This window comes from Camellia sinensis, chromosome 11 (assembly GCF_055761805.1).
Source record: "Camellia sinensis isolate YWXY chromosome 11, ASM5576180v1, whole genome shotgun sequence".
Taxonomy (NCBI): domain Eukaryota; kingdom Viridiplantae; phylum Streptophyta; class Magnoliopsida; order Ericales; family Theaceae; genus Camellia; species Camellia sinensis.
Genome location: NC_138971.1, coordinates 82,338,145 through 82,363,391, shown reverse-complemented (window position 1 = coordinate 82,363,391; position 25,247 = coordinate 82,338,145). Strand labels below are relative to the sequence as shown.

Genomic DNA, 25,247 nt, shown 5'->3' with positions numbered 1-25,247 from the left:
TTACTTGCAATTTACTGGGAATTTAGTGAGTAATTTATTTAAAATTTACTGAGAATTTACTGAGTAGTTTATTAATAATTTACTGAGAATTAATTGGGATTTTACTAAGTAATGTACTGAGTAATTTACAAAGAATTTACTGAAAATTTACAGAGTAATTTACTTAAAATTTACTAAGTAATTTAATGAGAATTTACTGAGAATTTACATAGATTTTATTGAGTAATCACTGATAATTTACTGAGAATTTAATGGGAATTTAATGAAAAATTACTGGGAATTCACTTAGAATTTATTGAGTAATTATTGAGAATTTACAAAGAATTTACTGAGAATTTACGGGCAATTTACTGAGAAATTTACTTTGAATTTACTGAGTAATTTATTTGGCATTTACTGAGAATTTACTAAGTAATTTACAAGGAATTTACCGAGTAATTTAGTAAGAATTTACTTTGAATTTACTGAGAATTTACTAAGAATTTACTGCGTAATTTTCTGTGAATTTACTGAGTAATTTACTGGGAATTTTCTTGGAATTTACTGAGCTATTTATTGAGTAATTTAATGAAAATTTACTAAAAATTTAATGAGTAATTTACTGAATAATTTACTGTTAATTTACTGAGTAATGAACTAAGTAATTTACTAAAAATATAATGAGAATTTTCTGAGTAATTTACAGACAATTTACTGTGATTTTTCTGAGAAGTTACTAACTAATTTACTGAGTAATTTACTGAGAATTTACTAGGAATTTATTGACTAATTTACCCATAATTTACTGAGAATTTACTAGGAATTTTAAAAGTAATTTGCTGAGAATTTACTGAGTAATTACTAAGAATTCACAATGTAACTTATTGTGAATTTACTAAAAATTTACTGAGTAATTTACTAAGAATTTACATAGAATTTACTAAGTGATTTATTGAGAATTTATAGGGTATTTACTGAGTAATTTACTAAGTATTTACTGAGTAATTTACAAAGTATTTTACTAATAATTTACATAGTAATTTACTAAGAATTTACTGAGTAATTTACTGCGAATTTACTAAGAATTTACTGAGTAATTTATTGATAATTTACTGGGAATTTACTGAGTAATTTACGGAGTAATTTACAGAGAATTTACTGAGAATTTTCTAGGAATTTATTGAAAATTTGCTGAGTAATTTTTTTAAAATTTACAGGGAATTTACTGACTAATTTACTATGAATTTTTGAGAATTTACTTGGAATGTAATGAGTAATTTACTATTAATTTTCTGAGCAATTTACTAAAAATTTACATGAAATTTACAAAGTAATTTGCTGAGTAATTTACTCGTAATTTATTTAGAATTTACTGCAAATTTACTCAGTAAATAACTGAGAATTTACTTAGCAATTTTCTGAGTAATTTACTGATAATTTACTAGGAATTTACTGAGTAATTTATTGAGAATTTACTAAGTAATTTACTAAGAATTTAGGAAGAATTTACTTGTTTTTTTTGGGAATTTACTGAGTAACTTACTAAGAATTTACTAGGAATTTAATGAGTACTTCACTGAGAATTTACTAGGAATTTGCCGAGTAATTTATTGAGAATTTACTAAAAATTTACAAGCAATTTACTGAGTGATTTACTAAGTAATTTACAAAGAATTGACTGGGAATTTACTGAATAATTTACTGAGAAATTGCTTAGTAATTTACAGAGAATTTACTTAGTAATTTACTGGGAATTTACCAAGAATTTATCGAGTAATTTATTGAGATTTTACCAACTAGTTCATCGAGAATTTACTTGGAATTTACTTAATAATTTACTTTGTAATTTACTAAGAATTTACCGAGTAATTTACTAGGAATTTACTCGAAATTTACTGAATAATTTGCTAAGAATTTACTGAGTAATTTACTGAGAATTTCTTAGTAATTTGCTGAGAATTTACTGAGAATTTACTGAGAAATTTACTAAGTAATTTACTAAAAATTTACGGAGAAATTACTTGGAATTTACGGAGAATTTACTGTGTAATTTATTGAGAATTTTCTTGGAATTTACTGAGTACTTCACTAAGAATTTACTTGGAATTACTGATCAATTTGCTGGGAATTTACTAAGTAATTTACTGAGAATTTTTCAGAATTTATCGAGTAATTTACTGAGAATTTACTTAAATTTTACTGGGAATTTACTGAGTAATTTACTAAGTAATTTACTTAGAGTTTATCGAATAATTTACTGAGAATTTGCTGAGTAATTTGCAAAGAATTCATGTAACGCCCCAACTTCCAGGCCGTTAATTAAGTACAATATTACCACACAATTAGGATAGATAACCAAAACATCTTAATATACATATATAACCAGAGTTAGTATCACGGATCATTCGTTTATTTTCCATTGCAGGATTACAAAACATTGAAAACAAAAACAACTAGTCTAAGTCTTCAAATGAACCACCGCTCCAACACTTCATTGTATTTGCCTTTGCAATAACTTTCATCATTATAACTGCTTCACCACCTGGCATGACACGCCATGAGCTTTGAATGCCCAGTAAAAACACACACATCCCCATATCTTCTATCAACCAATCAACCATACATAGGACAAATTGGGTAACATAACATGCAAAATTACAACAAGGTTCTATGAATTAGGAGTTTGCCTAGACATCTAGGATCCCCCAAAGAGATCCTTCTACCTAACCACAAGGTTGAACACCGGATTACTCAGACTCCCCCTTTTGCTGCTTTGCAGACCTTACCACCTATGCCCACCTCCTGGTTATTTACCGGTTAGTGACATTGATGGACCTCAAAAGGGACGGCCAAACAAGTGGGCTCGCTTACACCCAAATCGTGCCTAGGGCTCGCTTACACCCTGCACATACCATACCAAATCGTGCCTAGGGCTCGCTTACACCCTACACATATCATACCAAAGGGCTCTCTTACACCCTGAAACCACCGCATAGAGTCCGAATACAACCGTGTCAACCTAGGGGCTCGTTTAGACCGCTTGCGCAAGACTTAACTCATTTGGTTTTAATTCCATTCACATGTTCAATACATAAATCATTCTGAAGCACAAGGGTGGACGTCACCCACTACCAACCCCTTTCCATTTCCCTTTTATTAGATCTTTTGCCAAGCAAGCTAGTCACATTCGGTAATTCGGTAATATAAAAGAGCATGAGGCAAACATAAGAAATGAAATGTAGCCCATGACAATCATACATAGGTATGGCAAGGCAAGAAAATAACATTAGGCATGCTTTAAAATACTTAGAGACAAACAACACAACAAAACATCATTTCCAGCACTGTTCGGTTCTGCAGGGCTAACAAGAACGCTTTGGTAAAAATACTTATAGGTCAAATTAGGGGCTGAAATTGCACAGAAACAATATTCAATCTGTCTAGTTTCAATTCCAATTTTCAGAAGTTGCACAGCACCTCCACAAATTCATCTACAAACTATATTTGAAAACCTATCCAAATTTGTCACCCTTTGGGGAAACTAACTTTTCTCTCAATCTACCCGATGGTTTTCACTCAAATAAAATCTGTTGGAAAGAGGACTCCGCGTTCTAAATTTTGATAGAAGAAACAACATGAGGTGATTTTTCTAGAATTTTATAAAATTGCTAAAAGTGGACTATTTTTCAGAGATTCAGGACCAGATTTTTCAACAATTTATTCAAGCCCTAAAAACAAACAATTTGGAGCTAACAAAATTTTCACAAACTCTAAACACACCAAATATCCTACCATAAATTAAGATTTGAGAATTAAATAGATTTGATATTTATTTTAAATTAGGGAAGTTGCAGCAGTGCCTAATTTCACAAATTTGTAAGACAGTGGCAATTGATCATATCCACACTTCAACATACACCAAAAACCCTTTACCATTAATTTGCAACACAAGAGGCATATTAGACAATGGAAGGAGATGGTGAAAGAATTGGAGAAGACAAAGGAGGGGTATGTTCTTACCTTTTTGAGAGTCACCCTTATTATTATTTTTCTTCTTCTTCTTCTTCTTCTTCTTCTTCTTCTTCTTCTTCTTCTCTACTTCCTTTGATCACACTTTCACCCTCTCACCCTCTCCCTAGGCTGTTGAAAATGTGTGGTGAAAATTGAGACAAAGTTCTCAATTTATAAGCCATGAAATAGGGCTAGCTTAATGACTAAGAAAAAGCATAAAAATCTAGATATTTTTCCATTGCTCAAATAAGTATTAAAATAAATAATAAAACTATTTATTTAAAGATATGTGTAGATATTTATTTAAACATATTTATTTGCTCAATTAAATAATAAAGGTTCAAAGAAAATAATAAAAATTCAAAGAACTAATAAATATTCAATTAGGCTAAAAATAAATTTGATGAATTAATTTAGAAACTAGGAGGTACATAAATAAAAGCCAAGTGTTAGGGTATTTCCAAATATAAAATGGCATTCTATGATTTAATTATAATACAAAATAAAATACAAAAAAATAATTCTTTCTTGGACCATTTTGTAAAATTTTATAAAATTTGGGATTAAAATGTAATTAGCCTAAGGCTTAGGGTATCAAGTGTAATTACCAAAAATTAGGGTCTCTACAACCTACCCCCCTTAAATAAATTTCGTCCTCGAAATTAAATCGTACGTCATGTCTCAAATAGTTGTGAATAATTTGCCCACACCGCGTCTTCACATTTCTAAGTGAACTCTTCAATATCATAGTGACGCTAGAGTATCTTAAGAAGTTGAATTAGTTTTCCTCGCAAGTTCTTTTCTTGTTTGTCCGTAATTGCTACTGGTCCCTCCTTAAAGCTGACGTTTTTGTTAAGTTGGATTTCTTCCTAGTTGATGATGTGAGAAAGGTGCATTATGTACTTTCGCAGCATAGATATGTGAGAAACATCATGTACTCCAACCAATTGCGGGGGTAGAGCCAATTTGTACGCAACCTTTCCAATTTTCTAAAGTATCTCGAAGGGTCCGATATATCAAGGCAATAATTTTCCTTTCTTTCCAAAACAAATGATACCTCAGCAGGGCTAATTTTTATTTTATTTTATTTTATTTTTTTATTTTATTTTTTTAAGAAAACATAATCATCATCACCGACATCGAAAGTTAGAGGCCTTCTCCTTTTATCTGCATAACTCTTTTGACGATCTTGAGCTACCACTAATCTTTGTCGAATAAGTTTTACCTTTTCTGTAGTTTCTTGCACGATCTCTGGGCCCAATAGACTCATTTCTCCAACTTCAGTCCAACAAACTAGTGATCTGTAAGGCCGAACATACAGTGCTTCGAATGGAGCCATGCCAATGCTAGCCTGGAAACTGTCGTTGTATGTGAACTCCACCAACAGTAGGTGTCACTGCCAACTCCCTTTGAAATCCATCACACAAGCTCTCAATATGTCCTCCAAAGTTTGAATGGTGCGTTCCGATTGTCCATCAATTTGAGGATGGAAGGTGGTCCTAAAGCATAATTCAGTTCCCAATGCTTCTTGTAGGCTTTCTTAGAATCGAGAGGTGAAACGCGGGTCTCGGTCTGACACAATTGATACAGGAACTCCGTGTAGTCAGAATTTTTTTTGTTTTTTATTAGAGATGACTCAGTGATGTCAAAGTGTTTGAAATTTTATACGGCAAAAAGTGTGTCGTTTTCGTTACACGATCAACTATAACCCATATAGCATCATGTCCTCTAGGTGACCTGGTTAGTCTGTTGTTACATGCTCCCATTTCCTTTCTGATATTGGCAAGGGCTGAAGCATCCCTCCAGGTCACTGGTGTTCCGCCTTTACTTGCTGACATGTAAGGCATCTAGCTACGGATTGAGCCACATCTTTTTGTATTCCGTTCCACCAGTAGTGGCGTTGTAAGTCTTTGGTACATTTTTGTCCCTCCTTGGTGTACTGCGAACACTAACGTCTCACTTCGGAATGATGAGTATTGGGACATTAGTCAATCTCCTCTTGAGTTCTTGAAAGGATCGTTCACATGCGATGCTTCATTCCAATCATATTTTACCCTTTTTTGCATTGGACGAGTCATCGGCTTGGCCAGTTCGGAAAAGTCTTGAATAAACCGTCGATAATAACCGGCCAGTCCTAAGAAACTACGAACTTCAATTACTACGGTTGGCTATTTCCAATCTAATACTACTTCTACCTTGGCCGGGTCCACTGCAATCCCATGCTCAGACACTACGTGTCCCAAAAATTTGACTTCCTTTAACCAGAACACCTAGCAAGTTGATTATGCCATCGCATCTTATGATTTGTCATGCTCAGAGACTCCTCTCTATCCCCCTTAAATTGGAAACACCTCCCGTCAAGTGTGTAAGTCGTCACCATTTTCTGGTAGCAATCAATCACCGTTCAGTGGGCAGATAGCCACTCCATACCTAAGATTATGTCAAAATCGAACATGTCCATGACCACAAGGTCGCAAATCAAGTGTAAACCTGACACTTCTAATTCGCACTGACACTTTCTCTCAAAGGTGATGCGATACTTGAAGTAGTTTTTAAATGTTCACATTCAAGACCTAACGATTTATCACATGGTGTTTTTTTTTAAAAAAAAAGAAAATGGTGCACCATAATCAAATAGAGCGTGAACCCAAGAATTATAGAGTACAATGTTGCCTCTAATTACTAACGGGTCTTTGTTCTCTTCCTCTGATAGTAGGGTCCAGCCCCCATTCGAACTTTTTTTTTCAATTGACCCAATTGTTCCAGAATTTGGTTTCCAATGTGGCTAAAGATTTTAGCCGCGGGTATTGGTCCATTCTTAGGGTTTCAATTACATGATACTTCATTCTTGTTGCGCTACTGCTCGCGAGCTCATATGTTATCGCTTGTCTCGGTGTAGCCGTTGGCTCGAGTGTGGTTCATTATTTATTTATTTATATTTTTTTCTTTTTGTGCATAGAACGGGTAAAGTATAAGTTGGAGTCTATTAATAGAGGCAATTCCCTAGGGTAATCAGCTAATCTTAAAGTTATGGTTTAATTATCCTACGGTGTTTAAAGCAATAAGATCAAGTAATAAATAACGAATATAGGGAAGCACACAACACACTTCTCATCCATATATATACATTTATAGGCAAAATAATAACCACAAGACTTTTAAAACTGGATTAATAAAAGGAATACAAAGTGGAGATGGAAAATATGAAGTGCTTATAGTAATTGCATCAATTTCTACAAGGATCATCAGAAATACGGATGGATTATGGTTTAAGACTTTTATGTGGTCAAGGGTATAGAGGTAGTGACTCAGTTAGATATTTAACTTGAAACTGCGTCGGCCATCCGCGTTTCAAACTGAATATCTAAGATTCGTCATTGAACAAAGAAATTGCAACTTTCAGAAAGATTCTCATACAAGATTGCATAATCAAGGCTCAAGGTTATCAATCTAGCGAACGGTAGAATTGAAAAATATAAAGTAAGACCAGATGGTAATGACTTAATCTTGAAAGTGAACGACATCAAACAAAGTTACAAATATGAGATAAGGGTATGACGATCGATAGAAGACTCGTAGAACTAATAGTATCCCCTACTCCTATATTGTATCTAATGCTCAACACGTTGCCCTGTTCAACGTTAAAACCACTTCCCTTCGTAGGTGATCATCAAATCGTTTGAAGTCAGAACACGTGGGTAAGGGTTGAACCTAAGCTCTGATACCATTCTGTAACGCCCCAACTTCCAGGCCGTTAATTAAGTACAATATTACCACACAATTAGGATAGATAACCAAAACATCTTAATATACATATATAACCAGAGTTAGTATCACGGATCATTCGTTTATTTTCCATTGCAGGATTACAAAACATTGAAAACAAAAACAACTAGTCTAAGTCTTCAAATGAACCACCGCTCCAACACTTCATTGTATTTGCCTTTGCAATAACTTTCATCATTATAACTGCTTCACCACCTGGCATGACACGCCATGAGCTTGGAATGCCCAGTAAAAACACACACATCCCCATATCTTCTATCAACCAATCAACCATACATAGGACAAATTGGGTAACATAACATGCAAAATTACAACAAGGTTCTATGAATTAGGAGTTTTCCTAGACATCTAGGATCCCCCAAAGAGATCCTTCTACCCAACCACAAGGCTGAACACCGGATTATTCAGACTCCACCTTTTGCTGCTTTGCAGACCTTACCACCTATGCCCACCTCCTGGTTATTTACCGGTTAGTGACATTGATGGACCTCAAAAGGGACGGCCAAACAAGTGGGCTCGCTTACACCCAAATCGTGCCTAGGGCTCGCTTACACCCTGCACATACCATACCAAATCGTGCCTAGGGCTTGCTTACACCCTACACATATCATACCAAAGGGCTCTCTTACACCCTGAAACCACCGCATAGAGTCTGAATACAACCGTGTCAACCTAGGGGCTCGTTTAGACCGCTTGCGCAAGACTTAACTCATTTGGTTTTAATTCCATTCACATGTTCAATACATAAATCATTCTGAAGCACAAGGGTGAACGTCACCCACTACCAACCCCTTTCCATTTCCCTTTTATTAGATCTTTTGCCAAGCAAGCTAGTCACATTCGGTAATTCAGCAATATAAAAGAGCATGAGGCAAACATAAGAAATGAAATGTAGCCCATGACAATCATACATAGGTATGGCAAGGCAAGAAAATAACATTAGGCATGCTTTAAAATACTTAGAGACAAACAACACAACAAAACATCATTTCCAGCACTGTTCGGTTCTACAGGGCTAACAAGAACGCTTTGGTAAAAATACTTATAGGTCAAATTAGGGGCTGAAATTGCACAGAAACAATATTCAATCTGTCTAGTTTCAATTCCAATTTTCAAAAGTTGCACAGCACCTCCACAAATTCATCTACAAACTATATTCGAAAACCTATCCAAATTTGTCACCCTTTGGGGAAACTAACGTTTCTCTCAATCTACCCGATGGTTTTCACTGAAATAAAATCTGTTGGAAAGAGGACTCCGAGTTCTAAATTTTGATAGTAGAACCAACATGAGGTGATTTTTCTAGAATTTTATAAAATTGCTAAAAGTGGACTGTTTTTCAGAGATTCAGGACCAGATTTTTCAACAATTTATTCAAGCCCTAAAAACAAACAATTTGGAGCTAACAAAATTTTCACAAACTCTAAACACACCAAATATCCTACCATAAATTAAGATTTGAGAATTAAATAGATTTGATATTTATTTTAAATTAGGGAAGTTGCAGCAGTGCCTAATTTCACAAATTTGTAAGACAATGGCAATTGATCATATCCACACTTCAACATACACCAAAAACCCTATTTACCATTAATTTGCAACACAAGAGGCATATTAGACAATAGAAGGAGATGGTGAAAGAATTGGAGAAGACAAAGTAGGGGTATGTTCTTACCTTTTTGAGAGTCACCCTTATTATTATTTTTTTTCTTCTTCTTCTTCTTCTTCTTCTTCTTCTCTACTTCCTTTGATCAAACTTTCACCCTCTCACCCTCTCCCTAGGCTGTTGAAAATGTGTGGTGAAAATTGAGACAAAGTTCTCAATTTATAAGCCATGAAATAGGGCTAGCTTAATGACTAAGAAAAAGCATAAAAATCTAGATATTTTTCCATTGCTCAAATAAGTATTAAAATAAATAATAAAACTATTTATTTAAAGATATGTGTAGATATTTATTTAAACATATTTATTTGCTCAATTAAATAATAAAGGTTCAAAGAAAATAATAAAAATTCAAAGAACTAATAAATATTCAATTAGGCTAAAAATAAATTTGATGAATTAATTTAGAAACTAGGAGGTACATAAATAAACGCCAAGTGTTAGGGTATTTCCAAATATAAAAATGGCATTCTATGATTTAATTATAATACAAAATAAAATACAGAAAAATAATTCTTTCTTGGACCATTTTGTAAAATTTTATAAAATTTGGGATTAAAATGTAATTAACCTAAGGCTTAGGGTATCAAGTGTAATTACCAAAAATTAGGGTCTCTACAACTTGTAGCGCCCCGACCCTTTACACGTCATCGATATTGTCCGCTTTGGGTCATGCCCGCACGGATTTGTTTTTCCCAGTGGGTCACCCATCCTAGAACTACTCCAGGCTAAGCACGCTTAACTGGGGAGTTCTAATAGGGATTTCACCACTTGGGAAAAGGCCTCGATGCTATATAAAGGTCCAGGTTTTTACTTTTATAGCCCAGGAACTCCCCCTCCATTCCCGATGTGGGACACCGGGGCCTTACAATCCACCCTCCATAAGGCTGCACGTCCCCGTTTAGTAGCCTGCCGGCTCGCAAGCCCGCCCACATGCACCGAGAGACGCCAGAGGCCCACACTCGGTACTCTGGAGAGTCGGCTCTGATACCATTTGTAACGCCCCGACCCTTTACACGTCATCAATATTGTCCGCTTTGGGTCATGCCCGCACGGATTTGTTCTTCCTAGTGGGTCGCCCATCATAGAACTACTCCAGCCTAAGCACGCTTAACTGGGGAGTTCTAATAGGGATTTCACCACTTGGGAAAAGGCCTCGATGCTATATAAGGGTCCAGGTTTTTACTTTTATAGCCCAGGAACTCCCCCTCCATTCCCGATGTGGGACACTAGGGCCTTATAATTCACTAAGAATTTACGTAATAATTTACTGGGAATTTATCACGTAATTTACTGTGAATTTACTTAAATTTTACTGGCAATTTACTGAGTAATTTACTACGTAATTTACTGAGAATTTACTTGGAATTTACTGAATAATTCACAGAGAATTTGCTAAGTAATTTACTAGGAATTTATTGAGAATTTACAGAGTAATCTACTGAATAATTTATTAAGAATTTATTGGGAATTTACTGAGTAATTTACTGAGAATTTACTAAGAATATATTATGAGTAATTTACTGAGATTTTACTGACTAATTTATAGAGAATTTACTCGAAATTTACTGAGAAATTTACTATGAATTTATTGAGTAATTTACTGAGAATTTTCTTAGTAATTTACTGAGAATTTCTTAGTAATTTGCTGAGAATTTACTGGGAATTTACTGCGAAATTTACTAAGTAATTTACAAAAAATTTACGGAGAAATTATTTGGAATTTATTGAGAATTTACTGTGTAATTTCTTGAGAATTTTCTTAAAATTTACTGAGTACTTTTCTAAGAATTTACTAGGAATTTACTGCGTAAGTTACTAAGAATTTACTGAGAATTTACTGAGTAATTTGCTGGGAATTTACTGAGAATTTATCGGGAATTTATCGAGTAATTTATTGTGAATTTACTTAAATTTTATTGGTTATTTACTGAGTAATTTACTACGTAATTTACTGAATAATTTACTGAGAATTTGCTGGGTAATTTATAGAGAATTTACTGAGTAATTTACTGAGAATTTACAGAGTAATTTGCAATGTAATTTACTTAGAATTTATTGAGAACTTACTTCAAATTTACTAAGAATTTACTAGTAATTTACGGAGTAATTTACTTGGAAATGTACTGAATAATTTACCAAAAATTTACTACGTAATTTGCTAAGTAATTTGCAGAGTAATTTACTAAGAATTTACTGCGAATTTACTAAATAATTTGTTAAGAATTTACCGAGTAATGTACTGAGTAGTTTACTTGAAATTTATTGAGAATTTGCTAAGTAATATACTGAGAAATTACTAAGTAATTTACTGGGAATTTACTAAGTAATTTACTTAGAATTTACATGGAATTTCTAAGAATTTATTAAGAAATTTACTAAGTAATTTATTGACAATATACTGAGAATTTACTGTGCAATTTTTTGAGAATTTGCTGAGTAATTTACGGAATAATTTACTGAGAATTTACTCAGAATTTACTTAAAATTTACTAAGAATTTATAGAGAATTTACTGAGAATTTACTGAGTAATTTGCTGAAAATTTGCTGAGAATTTACTAAGCAATATACTAAGTAATCTACTGAGAATTTACTGAGTAGTTTATTGAGTATTTTACAGAGAATTTTCTAGAAAGTTACTTAGCAATTTATTGAGTAATGTACTGAGTAATTTACTGAGAATTTACTGAAAATTTACTAGGTGAGTTACTGAGAATTTATTGAGTAATTTTGCTGAGAATTTACTAGGAATTTACTGAGTAGTTTGTTGAGAATTTGCTGAGTAATTTACTGGATAATTTACTGAGAATTTACTGGCAATTTCCAAGGTAATTTACTGAGAAATATACAAAGAATTTACTGAGTAATTTTTTTGAGTAATTTTACTGAAAATTTACTGAGTAATTTTCTTAAAATTTATAGAGTAATTTTCTGAGTGATGTACTGGGTAATTTATTGAGAATTTACAGAGTAATTTCCCAAGAATTTACTGGGAATTTATTGAGTATTTTATTGAGAATTTACTGAGTAAATTACTAGGAATTTATGGAGTAATTTACTAAGAATTTACTAGAAATTTAATGAGTAATTTGCTGACAATTTTCTAAGTAATTTACTGTGTAATGTACTGAATAATTTACTAAGAATTTACAGATTAATATACTGAGAATTTCCTGAGCAATTTACTAAGAATTTATAGATAATTTGTCGAGTAATTTACTGAGAATTTACTAAGTAATTTAGAGATTAATTTACTAAGAATTTACTGAGTAATTTTATAGCGGTCCCGATATTTCCTGTTGTTGTTTAACTATAATCCGGACTCGGTTCCGTAGATTCGTTGTTATCTTATCTTCATTTCTATCCCTTACTCTTTTAATTAGAATTTTGGGTTGTGTTGGGCAGGTTGGGAATAAGTGGGTCGTGTTTTAAAACTTAGAAATTTTGCCCAGGTTTTGGTCTCTCCGCTCGAGCGGCTATTTGACGCTCGAGCGGGATTTTGTTGTTGCCTCTCCGCTCGAGCGGCAGTTTGGACGCTCGAGCGTGAATTTCCTTCTCTCAGCATTTTGGTCGTCTGCAGAAAATTCTGGGAGAGTGCACCCGGCGCTCGAGCGGATCTTTGGACGCTCGAGCGTGAACCTGTGTCTGTACGCTCGAGCGGGGTGTTGTACGCTCGAGCGGACCTGCTTTTATATCAGTTCGTGAAACCACCTTTTTGATCACTTTTTGATTTCCTTTCTCTCTCTTACTTTTTCAAAACCTCCATTGGAGAGCACCTCACTCTAAAACCGAACTTCTCTCTTAGGATTGATCTACCTAGAGTGTTTTCCTCACCTTGGGCCTTTGTAAGAAGTGTGTTGATCGTCGAGGGCTTTGTTGAGATCTGAGAAATTTGGGATTTGGAGCACTTCTGAGTTTTACTCATCTTCTCCCTTGGAGCTCTGAATTTGAGGTAGGGATATCCTACTCCTCTCTATGGATTTTGTCTTTAAATTTTGGTAATTTGAGAGGTTGGGGTTGGTTTGGTAATTTTGTGAAAGTTTGGGCCTTTTGTGTTATTTTACAAAAGTTGGGGTTTTATTTGTAATAAACCTAAATGCATGTTTGGTATAGAGAAATGGAATAAATGTTGAATCATTGATGAAAATGGGACCTAAGGGTGGTAATGGTAATTATGGAAAATGACCTAATTACATTGTTTAATTAATTGAGATAATTAATTGTGGGAAATGAGGAAATGAAATGGAATTGTTGAGATTGGGAGTGCATGGGGTTAAAGGGTGTAGTTGAATTATTTATCACTCACCGAATTGAAATGTCGATTGAATACCCATTGTGCATTTATTTCCTGCTTAGAAATAATTGCTTTGGGCTACCGGTGGAGGGTAGTGTTGATTGTTGTAGACAATGCTTGATGATTAGGCAAACTAAAACTAATCAATTGGATGTGTCATAGAGCATGTCGGTTGATAGAATACATTAATTTTATGTATTGATTGATTGCATATGTGATTCTGTGTTTATATGCATTACTTGTGTATGGGAGGAGATAGGGGATGTACTCCACGGTTTAGGGGAAGATGGGGGATGTACCTCTAAACCGGTTAATGGTTTAGGGGAAGATGGGGGATGTACCTCTAAACCGGTTGTTGGAATGTTGATATAGCTCATATGCTTATCGGTTGAAGTGTTGATACAGCTCATATGCTTATCTGTTGTAGTAGTGATATAGCTCATATGCTTATCTATTGAAAAGTTTGTTTGATTTGATGTAGCACTAAAATGTATATCATCATTGTTTGCGAAGTATGGGAGTAGTTTATGTGTTATTGATACAACACCATAATGTGTATCCACCTTGGATTTCGAAAGTGTTCTAGTGATGAACTATAATCTCATCAAACGTTCTGGCCAGAGTACTGAGCCTTGTTTTCAAACTCAAAGTTGAACAAAAATGAAAAGTGAATTGTAACATTGACTTGGTTGTCATGGTAACGTAGGGAGATGTAAATGGAAGTGTCAGTGTTGACCATCTATCAGTTGCTAATCTTTTAGTCATTGTTCATGGTTGGTTTAGTGTATTTCTACTGGGCTGTGGCTCACCCTATATGGGAATATCATTTTCAGGTACAGGTAGCATGCCACCTCCAAGGACGTAGCTTGGGAGGCCAGAGGCGGACTTTTTGTTGTTTTACTTTTGATGTATTACATGTAAATTCAAGCCAAGGGCTTAACGTGTTTGAGTTAGTACTCTTTTGTTGTAACCAAGTGTTAACTTGGAAAGCTGTAAGCCCATAGGGCATTTGTTTTTGTTGTTAACATGTAATACTTTTTGTAATGAAACTCTGATAAATGAAAGAATGTGAAGCTTTTGAATATCAATGCATGTCTTATTTAATGGGTTTAAAGTTATTATTTTGAGGGCGTTACAAATTTGAAAAGAATTTACTGAGTAATTTACTAAAAATTTACTTAGTACTTTACGGAGAATTTTACTAGGAATTTACTGTGTAAGTTAATGAGAATTTATAGAGTAATTTACTGGGTAATTTTCTGAGATTTATTGCAAATTTATTAAGTAATTTACTGAGTAATTTATTGAGAATTTATTGAGTAATTTACTGGCAATTTACCAGAAATTTATAGAGGAATTTGTGGAGAATTTACTAAGAATTTACTGAGTAATTTACGGAGAATTTATTGAAAATTTATTGAGTAATTTACTGAGAATTTATTGAGTAATTTATTAAGAATTTTCGATGAATTAATTGAGTAATTTACTGAGTAATCTACTGAGAATTTACTTTGTAATTTACTAAGAATTTTCTAATAATTTAATGGAAATTTACTGAGTAATTTACTGAGAAATTGATGAGTAATTTACTTAGAATTTATTAAGTAATTTAATGTAAATTTACTGAGTAATTTACTGAAAATTTATTGAGTAATTTACTCAGAATTTACTTGTAATTTACTAAGAATTTACTGAGAAATTTACAGAGACTTAACGTATTAATTTACTAGTAATTTACTAAGAATTTACTGAGAATTTAGTACAAATTTACTAAGTAATTTATTGAGAATTTACTAAGTAATTTACTAAGTATTTACTGAGTAATGTACTAAGTAATTTACTGAGAATTTACAGAGTAATATACTGAGAATTTACTGAGTATTTTACGGAGAATTTACTGAGAATTTACTGTGAATTTCCTGAGTTTACTAAGAATTTGCTGGGAATTTAGTTAGTAATTTACTGAGAATTTACTAGGTAAGTTACTAAGCAATTTACAGAGAATTTATTGGTAATTTACTGAGTAATTTAGTAAGAATTTGCTAAGTAATTTACTGAGTAATTTAATGTCAATTTACTTGGAATTTACTAGGTAATTTGCTGAGTAATTTATTTAGTAATTTACTAGGAATTTACTAAGAATTTACTGAGTAATTTACTAGGAATTTACTAGAAATTTACTGAGTAATTTATTTAGTAATTTACTAGGAATTTACTGAGTAATTTACTAGGAATTTACTGAGGAGTTTATTGAAAATTTATTGGGAATTTACTAAGTAATTTACTGAGAATTTATTGAGAATTTATTGAGTACTTTACTGAGAATTTACTTAGAATTTACTATGAATTTACGGCGTAATTTACTGGGTAATTTACTGGCAATTTATTGAGTACTTTATTGAGAATTTTCGAGAAATTTACTGAGTAATTTACTGAGAATTTAGTGAGAATTTACTGAGTAATCTACTGAGAATTTACTCAGTAATTTTCTGAGAATTTACTGATAATTTAATGGAAATTTAATGAGTAATTTGCTGAGTAACTTACTGAGAATTTGTTGGGAATTTACCAATTAATTTGCTGAGTAATTTCCTGAGAATTTACGAAGAATTTACTAAGTAATTTACTGGGAATTTACTAAGAATTTACTACGTAATTTATTGGGAATTTATTGGGAATTAATTGTTTAATTTACTGAAAATTTACTGAGAATTTGCAAAGTAATTTAGTTAGTAATTTATTGAGAATTTACAGGGAATTTACTGAGTAATTTACTGGGAATTTACTGAAAATTTACTGTGAATTTCCTAAGAATTTACTTAGAATATACTAAGTAATTTATTGAGAATTTACGGAGAATTTACTTTGTTATTTTCTGAGTAATTTTCTGACATTTTACAGGGAATTTACTAAGTAATTTACTGAATTTACTGGGGATTTACTGAGAATTTTCAAAGAATTTACTGTTAGTTTACTTTGTAATTTACTGAGAATTTACCAGTATTTTACTGAGAATTTACTGGTAATTTGATGGGTAATTTACTTAGAAATTTACTGAGAATATATAGTGAATAAACTGATTAATTTACAAAGAATTTACTAAGTAATTTAATTTGAATTTTCTGGGAATTTTCTGGGTAATTTATTGAGAATTTATTAGCAATTTATTGAGTAATTTACTGAGAATTTGCTGGGAATTTACTAGGAATTCACTAGGTAATTTACTAATAATTTTCGAAGAATTTATTGAGTAATTTACTAAGAATTTTCTGGGAATTTACTGAATAATTTTCTGAGAATTTACTTAGTAATTTTCTGAGAATTTACCTGAAATTTACTGTGTAAAATATAGAGAATTTACTGAGTGGTTTACTCAGTAATTTATTGGGAATTTACTGAGTAATTTGCAGAGAATTTACTATGTTATTTACTGAGAATTTACTAGAAATTTACTACTAATGATTTACTAAGTAATTTATTGGAAATTTACTAAATAATCTATTGAGAATTACTTTGAATTTACTCAGAATTTACGGAGAATTTATTTGGAATTTTTTGAGAATTTACAGAGTAATTTACTGACAATTTACAGGGAATGTACTGAGAATTTTTACTTTGTAATTTACTGAGAATTTATTGGTAATTTACTGGGTAATTTATTGAGAATTTACACGAAATTTACTGAGTAGTTTGCTTTGTAATTTAATAGAAATTTACTAAGAATTTACATAGTAATTTAAAGAGAATTTACTGGGAATTTATTGAGTAATTTACTGAAACTTTACTGTGAATTTACAGAGTAATTTAATGTGAATTTACTAGTAATTTACTGAGTAATTTACAAAGAATTTATTGGGAATTTACTGAATAATTTACTAAGTAATTTACTGAGAATTTATTGGGAATTTACTTAATAATTTACCGAGTAATTTATTAAAAATTTACTCAGAAGTTACTGGAAATTTACTAAGTAATTTATAGAGAATTTACTGATGAATTTACTGCATGATTTACTAGGAATTTATTGAGTAATTTACTGAGGATTTATTGAGTAATTTTCTGGGAATTTACTAAATAATTTACTTAGAATTTACGGAGAATTTACTTGGAATTTTCTGAAAATTTACTGAGTAATTTACTGACAATATACAGGGAATTTACTGAGAATGTACTGTGAATTTATTGAGTTTTTACTTTGTAATTTACTGAGTAATTTACCGATTAATTTACTGAGAATTTACTAAGAATTTATTGAGAATTTTCTGAGTAATTTACTGAGTAATTTCCTCATAATTTACTGGTAATTTATGAAAAAGTTTGTAATGCCCGCATCCTTTAATCCTTTGGAGAGTGTGTTTAATATCCTTATTTTTATCTTGGGAGTCTTTGGAGTTGTTGTCTATTGGTTTTGAAGGAGTACAATCCGATTTAAACTCATTGAGTTTGTTCGTTCGCGTTTGTTCTTGTCAAAAGTTCCTTGGCAACTCAGAAATCTTGCCTTGGGGTCGACACTAGCCTTCCTAAGGGTCGACCCTTGCATGTTGTCATGTTTCTGGAAGTGTTGCTGGAAAATAGGGTAGACACCAGCCTTCCTAAGGGTCGACCCTTACCTGTTGGTGAAGTTTCTGGAGGTGTCGCTGGAAAATAGGGTAGACACCAGTCTGGGAGGGTCGACCCTCTTATGTTGCAGAATTTGTGTGTTAGTTGCTGGAAAATAGGGCTGACACCCTCTTGTCTAAGGGTCGACCCACTTGCTTGTACCAGATTGCCTTTTCTACATAAAGGGTCGACCCCTCTGCCCAAAGGGTCAACCTCTGCGTGTTTTTTTTTAGATTTTTGGGCTGGTTTGGGCCCTAACTTTGGGGGGTTTGGGGCCTATTATTTTATTGACCTTAGGGCTACTTTTCTACTACTATAAATAGGCTCCAAACATGGTTTCATTTCACTTTTCTCCTCTTTCCTCTCTCTCAAACCGTGAGTTCTCCTCTTTCTCTCTAAACTCAAGTTTTTGGCACTAAGATCTTTAGATCTACTCACCTAGAGTGATCTTTTCACCATGGTCCTTTGGGAAAAAGTGTAGATCTCGTCAAGGGCATCCTTTTGGTCCAAATGGTTCGTGGTTTCGTCGCCTTTGATTTTTGGGTCATCATCTCTTGGCTTCAAGAGATAGGGGTTTCTAGTTCTCTTTCAATACCCCCATTTATGGATAGATTTGTGGTATTTTCTTTATACAAATACAAAAGTTTATATTTTTATGCATTTTGTGATAAATCACGAGATTGGGGGTTAGGGTTTGAAGAGAGTTGGGTTTATTTGTTGGGTTATGATCTTGGGTCATGAGTTTGGGTGTAGAAGTAATATAAGGGTTGGAATAAAATGTATTTTTGTGAAAAGCTTTAACTTCTCTTAAAAACCCTAGTTTGGCTCATGAAGATGGTTAATGGTTTTGCTTCAATTAATAGTAGAATCATGAAATTGAGATGTTAAATTACACATGTATAAGTTTAATTGAAATTTTAAAGAATTTGAGAAATGTATGTAAAAGTTGCGATTGAACTCATAATGTTGATGTCTTAAATTATGTTATAATGTGAGTCGAGCTTGGGGGAAAGGAAATTACTACTGGTATGGATGATATGAGCCTTGTGTTGAAATGGTTGTGTTGAATCTTGTTGTGTGTTATGTGAATTGTATTGGGTTATGTTGTGTTGAGTTGGTTGAATTGTGTTGTGTGGAATTGAGTTGTGTTGGGTTGAGTTGTGTTGGGTGGGGTTGTGTTGTGGTTGGTACCCGCACAGGGGAGTTAAAAAATGGTTTTCGGTGCCCACGACTGTCCGTATCATACCCGATAAATGTGGAGGATTGTTTTAAAAATTGAAAAAAATGGTTTTTCAATGCTCACAACCGTCCGTATAATAGCTGGTAAATGTGGAGGTGGTTTGAATTCAAGGTGCCTAATTGCCCTGTCTAGGCTTATCGTTGGACGAATGTGGGAAAAGTGTTTTTGGGTTTCCACATAGTCCTGCCGTATTGTGGTCGGCAAAAGTGGAAAAATGATTTTTGGGTGTCCACACAGTCCTACCGTATTGTAGCCGGCAAAAGTGGAAAAACGGATGGTTTTCGAAAATGTTTTGGGTGCCCACGTCCTGCCGTATAATAGTCGGCAAATGTGGGGGATGGTTTTTAAAAGGTTGAAAACGGTTTTTGGAAAAGACATGGTTTTTGAGAAAATGATTTTTGGAAGTTCACTTCCTGCCGTATAATAGCCGACAAAAGATGGAATGTGCTATGAATGGGGTGCCCGCTATCCCGCCGTATCAAGTCGGCAAAATGTGGAATGTGTTGTGACGTGTGTGTTGAGGTCAGTGATGATATATGTGACTTGTGATGAACTTGTGAAATTACCATTTGATGTGTAAACTGGTATGAAATAGAAATGCTTATGGGAATTATTTGAAAAGAATGAATAATGAAATGGTAATTGGATGAGGGGTTAGTGATAAAGAACTCACCGGATTGTTTGCATCTATAAGGAAAAAATAAAAGTTTTGTTTTATCATTAATTGAGAAATTGAATTAAAAGGATCTATTATCCTTGGGATATGTTGAATTATGATTGATAACGCATATGTGGATATAATGTAGTTGTGATATGTTGAATTATAATTGATAATGCAAGTGTGGATGTGATGAAGTTGTTAGATAAGTAGGAGTTGAGTATAAGATAACAATTATTGACTATAAAAGAGATTTGGATTTTTGTATCGAGAAGTTACAGCAAATATGAATAGATGGGTAGGAATAGCACGTATGTGGGATGTTTTTGAAGTATTAAGGGAACTTGAACTTGAGGTTATGACGTTATAATAAATGTAACTAGAAAATGGGAGAATGGGAAATAAAAAAGGAATATTTGGAATGTGTTAATAAATACAAAATGATGTGGTTCCTTAAACATGTTTGCTTCCAAAAAGGATTTTTGGTTTTCTGATAAAAAGGATAGTTTTTGATGGTTAAAGGTTTTCCTTAAATGTTCAAAAAAAATTTGAGAAAAAGGTACTCTATGTATGATACTTTGAAATTACAAAACGTCACCTACTATATGGTATCACCCTATATGCATGATCATTTCTATCAATAGGTGTAGACACCCCATTTTTGACCGACCTTAAGACTCAGACGTCATCAATTGAGCGCTCGGTGATGGTGCATGTTGTGCTCGTTTTGAGGTTTTGGAGTTTTGGCTGAGAGCCTTGCCTCCGGGCCTCTGAACTCTTTTGTGCTTCGGCTCGGTTTGCGGACCAAATCTTATTTTCCCTTCCCGGAGGGAGGGAGTGGTCTTGTAGACCATCTTTCTATGGTCGCAGACTACTTTTCGTGGTCGTGGGCCACTTTTCCCATTTGGAGACTAGTTTTCGATTTTTGGAGCCTTTGGCCGCACGTCTTGTCTCGGGACCGCTTAACATTCTCCGTTTGGCATGGTTTTTGAACCACACCTTGTTGCCTCTGCCTAGAGGAACACTGTGGCCCGGGAGACCATTTTGTGGTTGCATACCACTTTTGATGCTCGTCAGTTAGTTTTCAGGGCCTTTGGTCGCGTGTTTCGCCCCCCGATTTCTCGTTTTGCATTCGCTTTGGTTTGTTTTTTGTACAGACCTTGCTTTCCTTGTTTGGAAGGTGGTACAAGGGTGGGAGACTAGTATTTCTCCTTGGAGACCACTTTTCCTTTTTCCAGCTAGTTTTCTTGTCAGATAACTGGCTTTCTTGGTCTTTGGACCATCTTTTCTGGTCGGCCACCATACCACCACCTTGCATTTAGTGTGTTGACCTCTCCCACCTATGGCCGACCAGTTTTTGCTCTGGTTGACCACCTAAAGTGGTCGGCCGACCACTTAATGTAAGGCCCCGGTGTCCCACATCGGGAATGGAAGGGGAGTTCTTAGGTTATAAAAGTAAAAACCTGGACCCTTATATAGCATCGAGGCCTTTTCCCAAGTGGTGAAATCCCTATTAGAACTCCCCAGTTAAGCGTGCTTAGATTGGAGTAGTTCTAGGATGGGTGACCCATTGGAAAGAACAAATCCGTGCGGGCGTGACCCAAAGCGGTCAATATCGATGACGTGTAAAGGGTTGGGGTGTTACAAATGGTATCAGAGCCGACTCTCTGGGGTACCGAGTGTGGGCTCCTGGCGTCCTCGGTGCATGTGGGCGGGCTTGCGAGCTGGCAGGCTACTGCACAAGGACGTGCAGCCTTATGGGGGGTGGATTGTAAGGCCCCGATGTCCCACATCGGGAATGGAGGGGGAGTTCCTGGGCTATAAAAGTAAAAACCTGGACCCTTATATAGCATCGAGGCCTTTTCCCAAGTGGTGAAATCCCTATTAGAACTCCCCAGTTAAGCGTGCTTAGACTGGAGTAGTTCTAGGATGGGTGACCCACTGGGAAGAACAAATCCGTGCGGGTGTGACCCAAAGCGGACAATATCGATGACGTGTAAAGGGTTGGGGTGTTACTGTCACGACCCGAACCCGCCCCCGTGGGTTAAGGACGTAACCGGCCAGTAATCATGAGATTACCTACGGCCTCAAACTGTTCTAAACGTATTTTAACAGAGTTAATGGGGGCCAAACGGAAGCGAAATTAAAAACTTTGTCCATAGAGCCGTGCTTATATGCACATCAAACAAACCATACTCAGATACGTTAATAACTCACATCAAAAGTACAGCTTCACAAAATTCATTACAGACAGGATCGTCCAAAACGAGTCAACCTATAACAGACTATGTACAGACATGCACTGGGTCCTTGCCAACAAGACAAAACATAGGTACATAGTAAAGGGCAAGGATGGTCTCATGCGCGAGGCACAAGGCTGACTCTCCCAAAACTCCTGTTGTTCCTAGCAGACTTCACTGGGGCTGGGTTTGGACTTCCCTTGGCTCACCTACAAATACATGAATGAGCGTGAGCGATAGCCCAGTGAATAATATCAAATATAACAGTTACATAACAATATGTAGATCAACATGCTCCAAACGGCCTTGGGCCCAATTCATACTTCTGTTTAACAGCAATATATATATATAACTATACGAAATGCAAGTCAAGTAACTGTAGTTCCAAACATTCTGGCCTTTGGCCCATCCGGGTTTCCATTCATGGCAAAGCGGCCTTCGGCCCATTCATTCATGTCAAACGGCCTTTGGCCCATTCATTCATGTCAAACGGCCTTTGGCCCATTCATTCATGTCAAACGGCCTTTGGCCCATTCATTCATGTCAAACGGCCTTTGGCCCATTCATTCATGTCAAACGGCCTTTGGCCCATTCATTCATGTCAAACGGCCTTTGGCCCATTCATTCATGTCAAACTTTTGTCCACAATCCCAATTAACAACTCATAATATTTATAGGGGAACAACAATTGGACATTGACAAGTTTTCAAATATTGATATTACTCACAGTGATCGGCTTGTGGATGCGCCCTGGAGCTTGACCCTACACATTTCATGAATACAAAAGGGTCACTAACAGTTCAATCCGTTCTTTAATTCACATATTCCTCTTTAGGCTTTGTTCTTATCTCATTAACTCATTTACAATGCTTAACACATGCCTAGGAGTGCTTACAAGTGAAAGAGAACGGAAAACGAATCACAAAATGCATGAACAAAATTCCAGGAAACAGGGTCCCCGCTCGAGCGTAAGATTCTCCGCTCGAGCGGACCCTTGAGGCCTGCAAGGTACTGGTTGCACAAAAGATGCGCTCGAGCTGAAGGTCCGTCTACAAAAATCCACGCTCGAGCGTGAAATGTCCCGCTCGAGCGGGCATCCAACTCTGCAAAAATGCTGGGAGCACGATTTTCCCGCTCGAGCGGCCATTACCCCGCTCGAGCGGACCTCAAAAATCTGGGTTTCCCAGATCGTGTTCTTGAGCTCCAAATCAGTTTTCCATCTACATTTCTTGCATGCAATGGTTCAAATTACACATTTACACATGCTAACATGCTACTAATGCAGATTACAACATTAGGAAGCTCAATTACATGAATTATCTACATGCATGTCCCAAATTGTCTCAAACCCATCATCAACATGCTCAAATTCAAACATTCAAGACTTATACTCCCATGATTTGTACATGCATGTGGGAGATGCTCATCATTCTCAACTTAGATGGTACAAATGGTGACTACAATATGAGCTTTACCCAAAACTCCACATGAATCATGTGTTTCAAGCTCAAACATGCAAATTCAAAGTAATTTCTTACATGCATGAGTTCTAAGACTTCAATCTCAACAAAAATCAACTCATTACATGTTCTTGATCACAAACAACCCTTGAACTTACAAATTACAAGTAAGATTTCATGAAATCACTTACCTAAGAGCTTCAACACTCAAGCCCTAGCCAAATCTTGAGCTAGATCTTCAAATTCCCAAGTCTTGAGCCCAAATTACACAAATCTCTCCCTTTTTCTCTCCATGGCCGGCCTCTCTCTCACTCTCAATTGTCTAACTCAGATTTTGAGTTTTAAGAGAGCTAAAGGAGAGTGCAATACAAATATACAACAAGCCCCACTAACAAATATTTTAATATAAAATAATGGGGTACTTAATTTCTCAATTTAATCAGTTTAAATTGACCAGAATCAATTTTCAATTAAATTTCACCGTAGGCCCTAAAAATTATGCCAACCACAATGGCGTAATCAATTTCGGGTTCCGTGGCCGATAAGGCCCTCAATTAAATTTCCAAAACAGACTACTCAAACAGATATTCCTACGATGAACAGATAGAATTTCAAACCACATATTTTCACATAGTGGAACACAAAATCACATCAAAATACATAATCACATCATGTTAAGGACTAATTAACATACTACGGAACAGGGGTGTCACAGTCTTCCCCCCTTTAGGAAGTTTGGTCCTCCAAACTTAACTTACCTTCGTCGGGAAACAAATGTGGATAGCGTAGACGCATTTCCTCCTCTTTTTCCCATGTAGCATCTGTCCCATAGTGTTCCTTCCATTCCACTTTCACCATTGGAATGGATTTGTTTCTCAATTCTTTCACTTGTCGGTCAACAATTCTTTCCGGCCATTCAGCATATTCCATATTTTCATCAATAGCAATCCGGTGATAATCAATCACATGCAACGGGTCTCGGAGGTAACCCCTCAACATTGACACATGAAACACATTGTGGATTTGCTCAAATCCCGGTGGCAAAGCAACTCTATAAGCAACTGGACCAAGTTTCTCCAAAATTTGAAACGGCCCAATATAACGGGGCGTCAACTTGCCCTTTTTCCCAAACCTGACTTGGCCTTTCATTGGAGAAACACGGATGAACACATGGTCGCCGACCTCATACTCAAGAGGTCTTCTCCGGACATCTGCATAACTCTTCTGTCGGTCTTGAGCTGTTTTGAGCCTTTGCCGAATAGTTTTGATCTTTTCAGAGGTGTCTTGTACAATTTCAGGCCCGAGCAAAGCTCTGT

The 25,247-nt window shown here is 35.0% G+C and overlaps 2 long non-coding RNA genes across 2 annotated transcripts; both read right to left on the bottom strand.

The window, feature by feature from the left end:
• Nucleotides 1-2,331: 2,331 nt before the first annotated feature.
• LOC145803168 (uncharacterized) lies at nt 2,332-4,384 on the bottom strand. The gene is made up of 2 exons (XR_014345286.1): nt 4,000-4,384; nt 2,332-2,521 (listed from the first exon to the last, which is right to left on the bottom strand). It is a non-coding gene; the product is annotated as an uncharacterized LOC145803168 (long non-coding RNA).
• A 3,397-nt stretch (nt 4,385-7,781) lies between these two features.
• Nucleotides 7,782-9,493, bottom strand: LOC145803169 (uncharacterized). Its single transcript, XR_014345287.1, has 2 exons — nt 9,452-9,493; nt 7,782-8,606 (listed from the first exon to the last, which is right to left on the bottom strand). It is a non-coding gene; the product is annotated as an uncharacterized LOC145803169 (long non-coding RNA).
• Between the last annotated feature and the right edge of the window lie 15,754 nt (nt 9,494-25,247).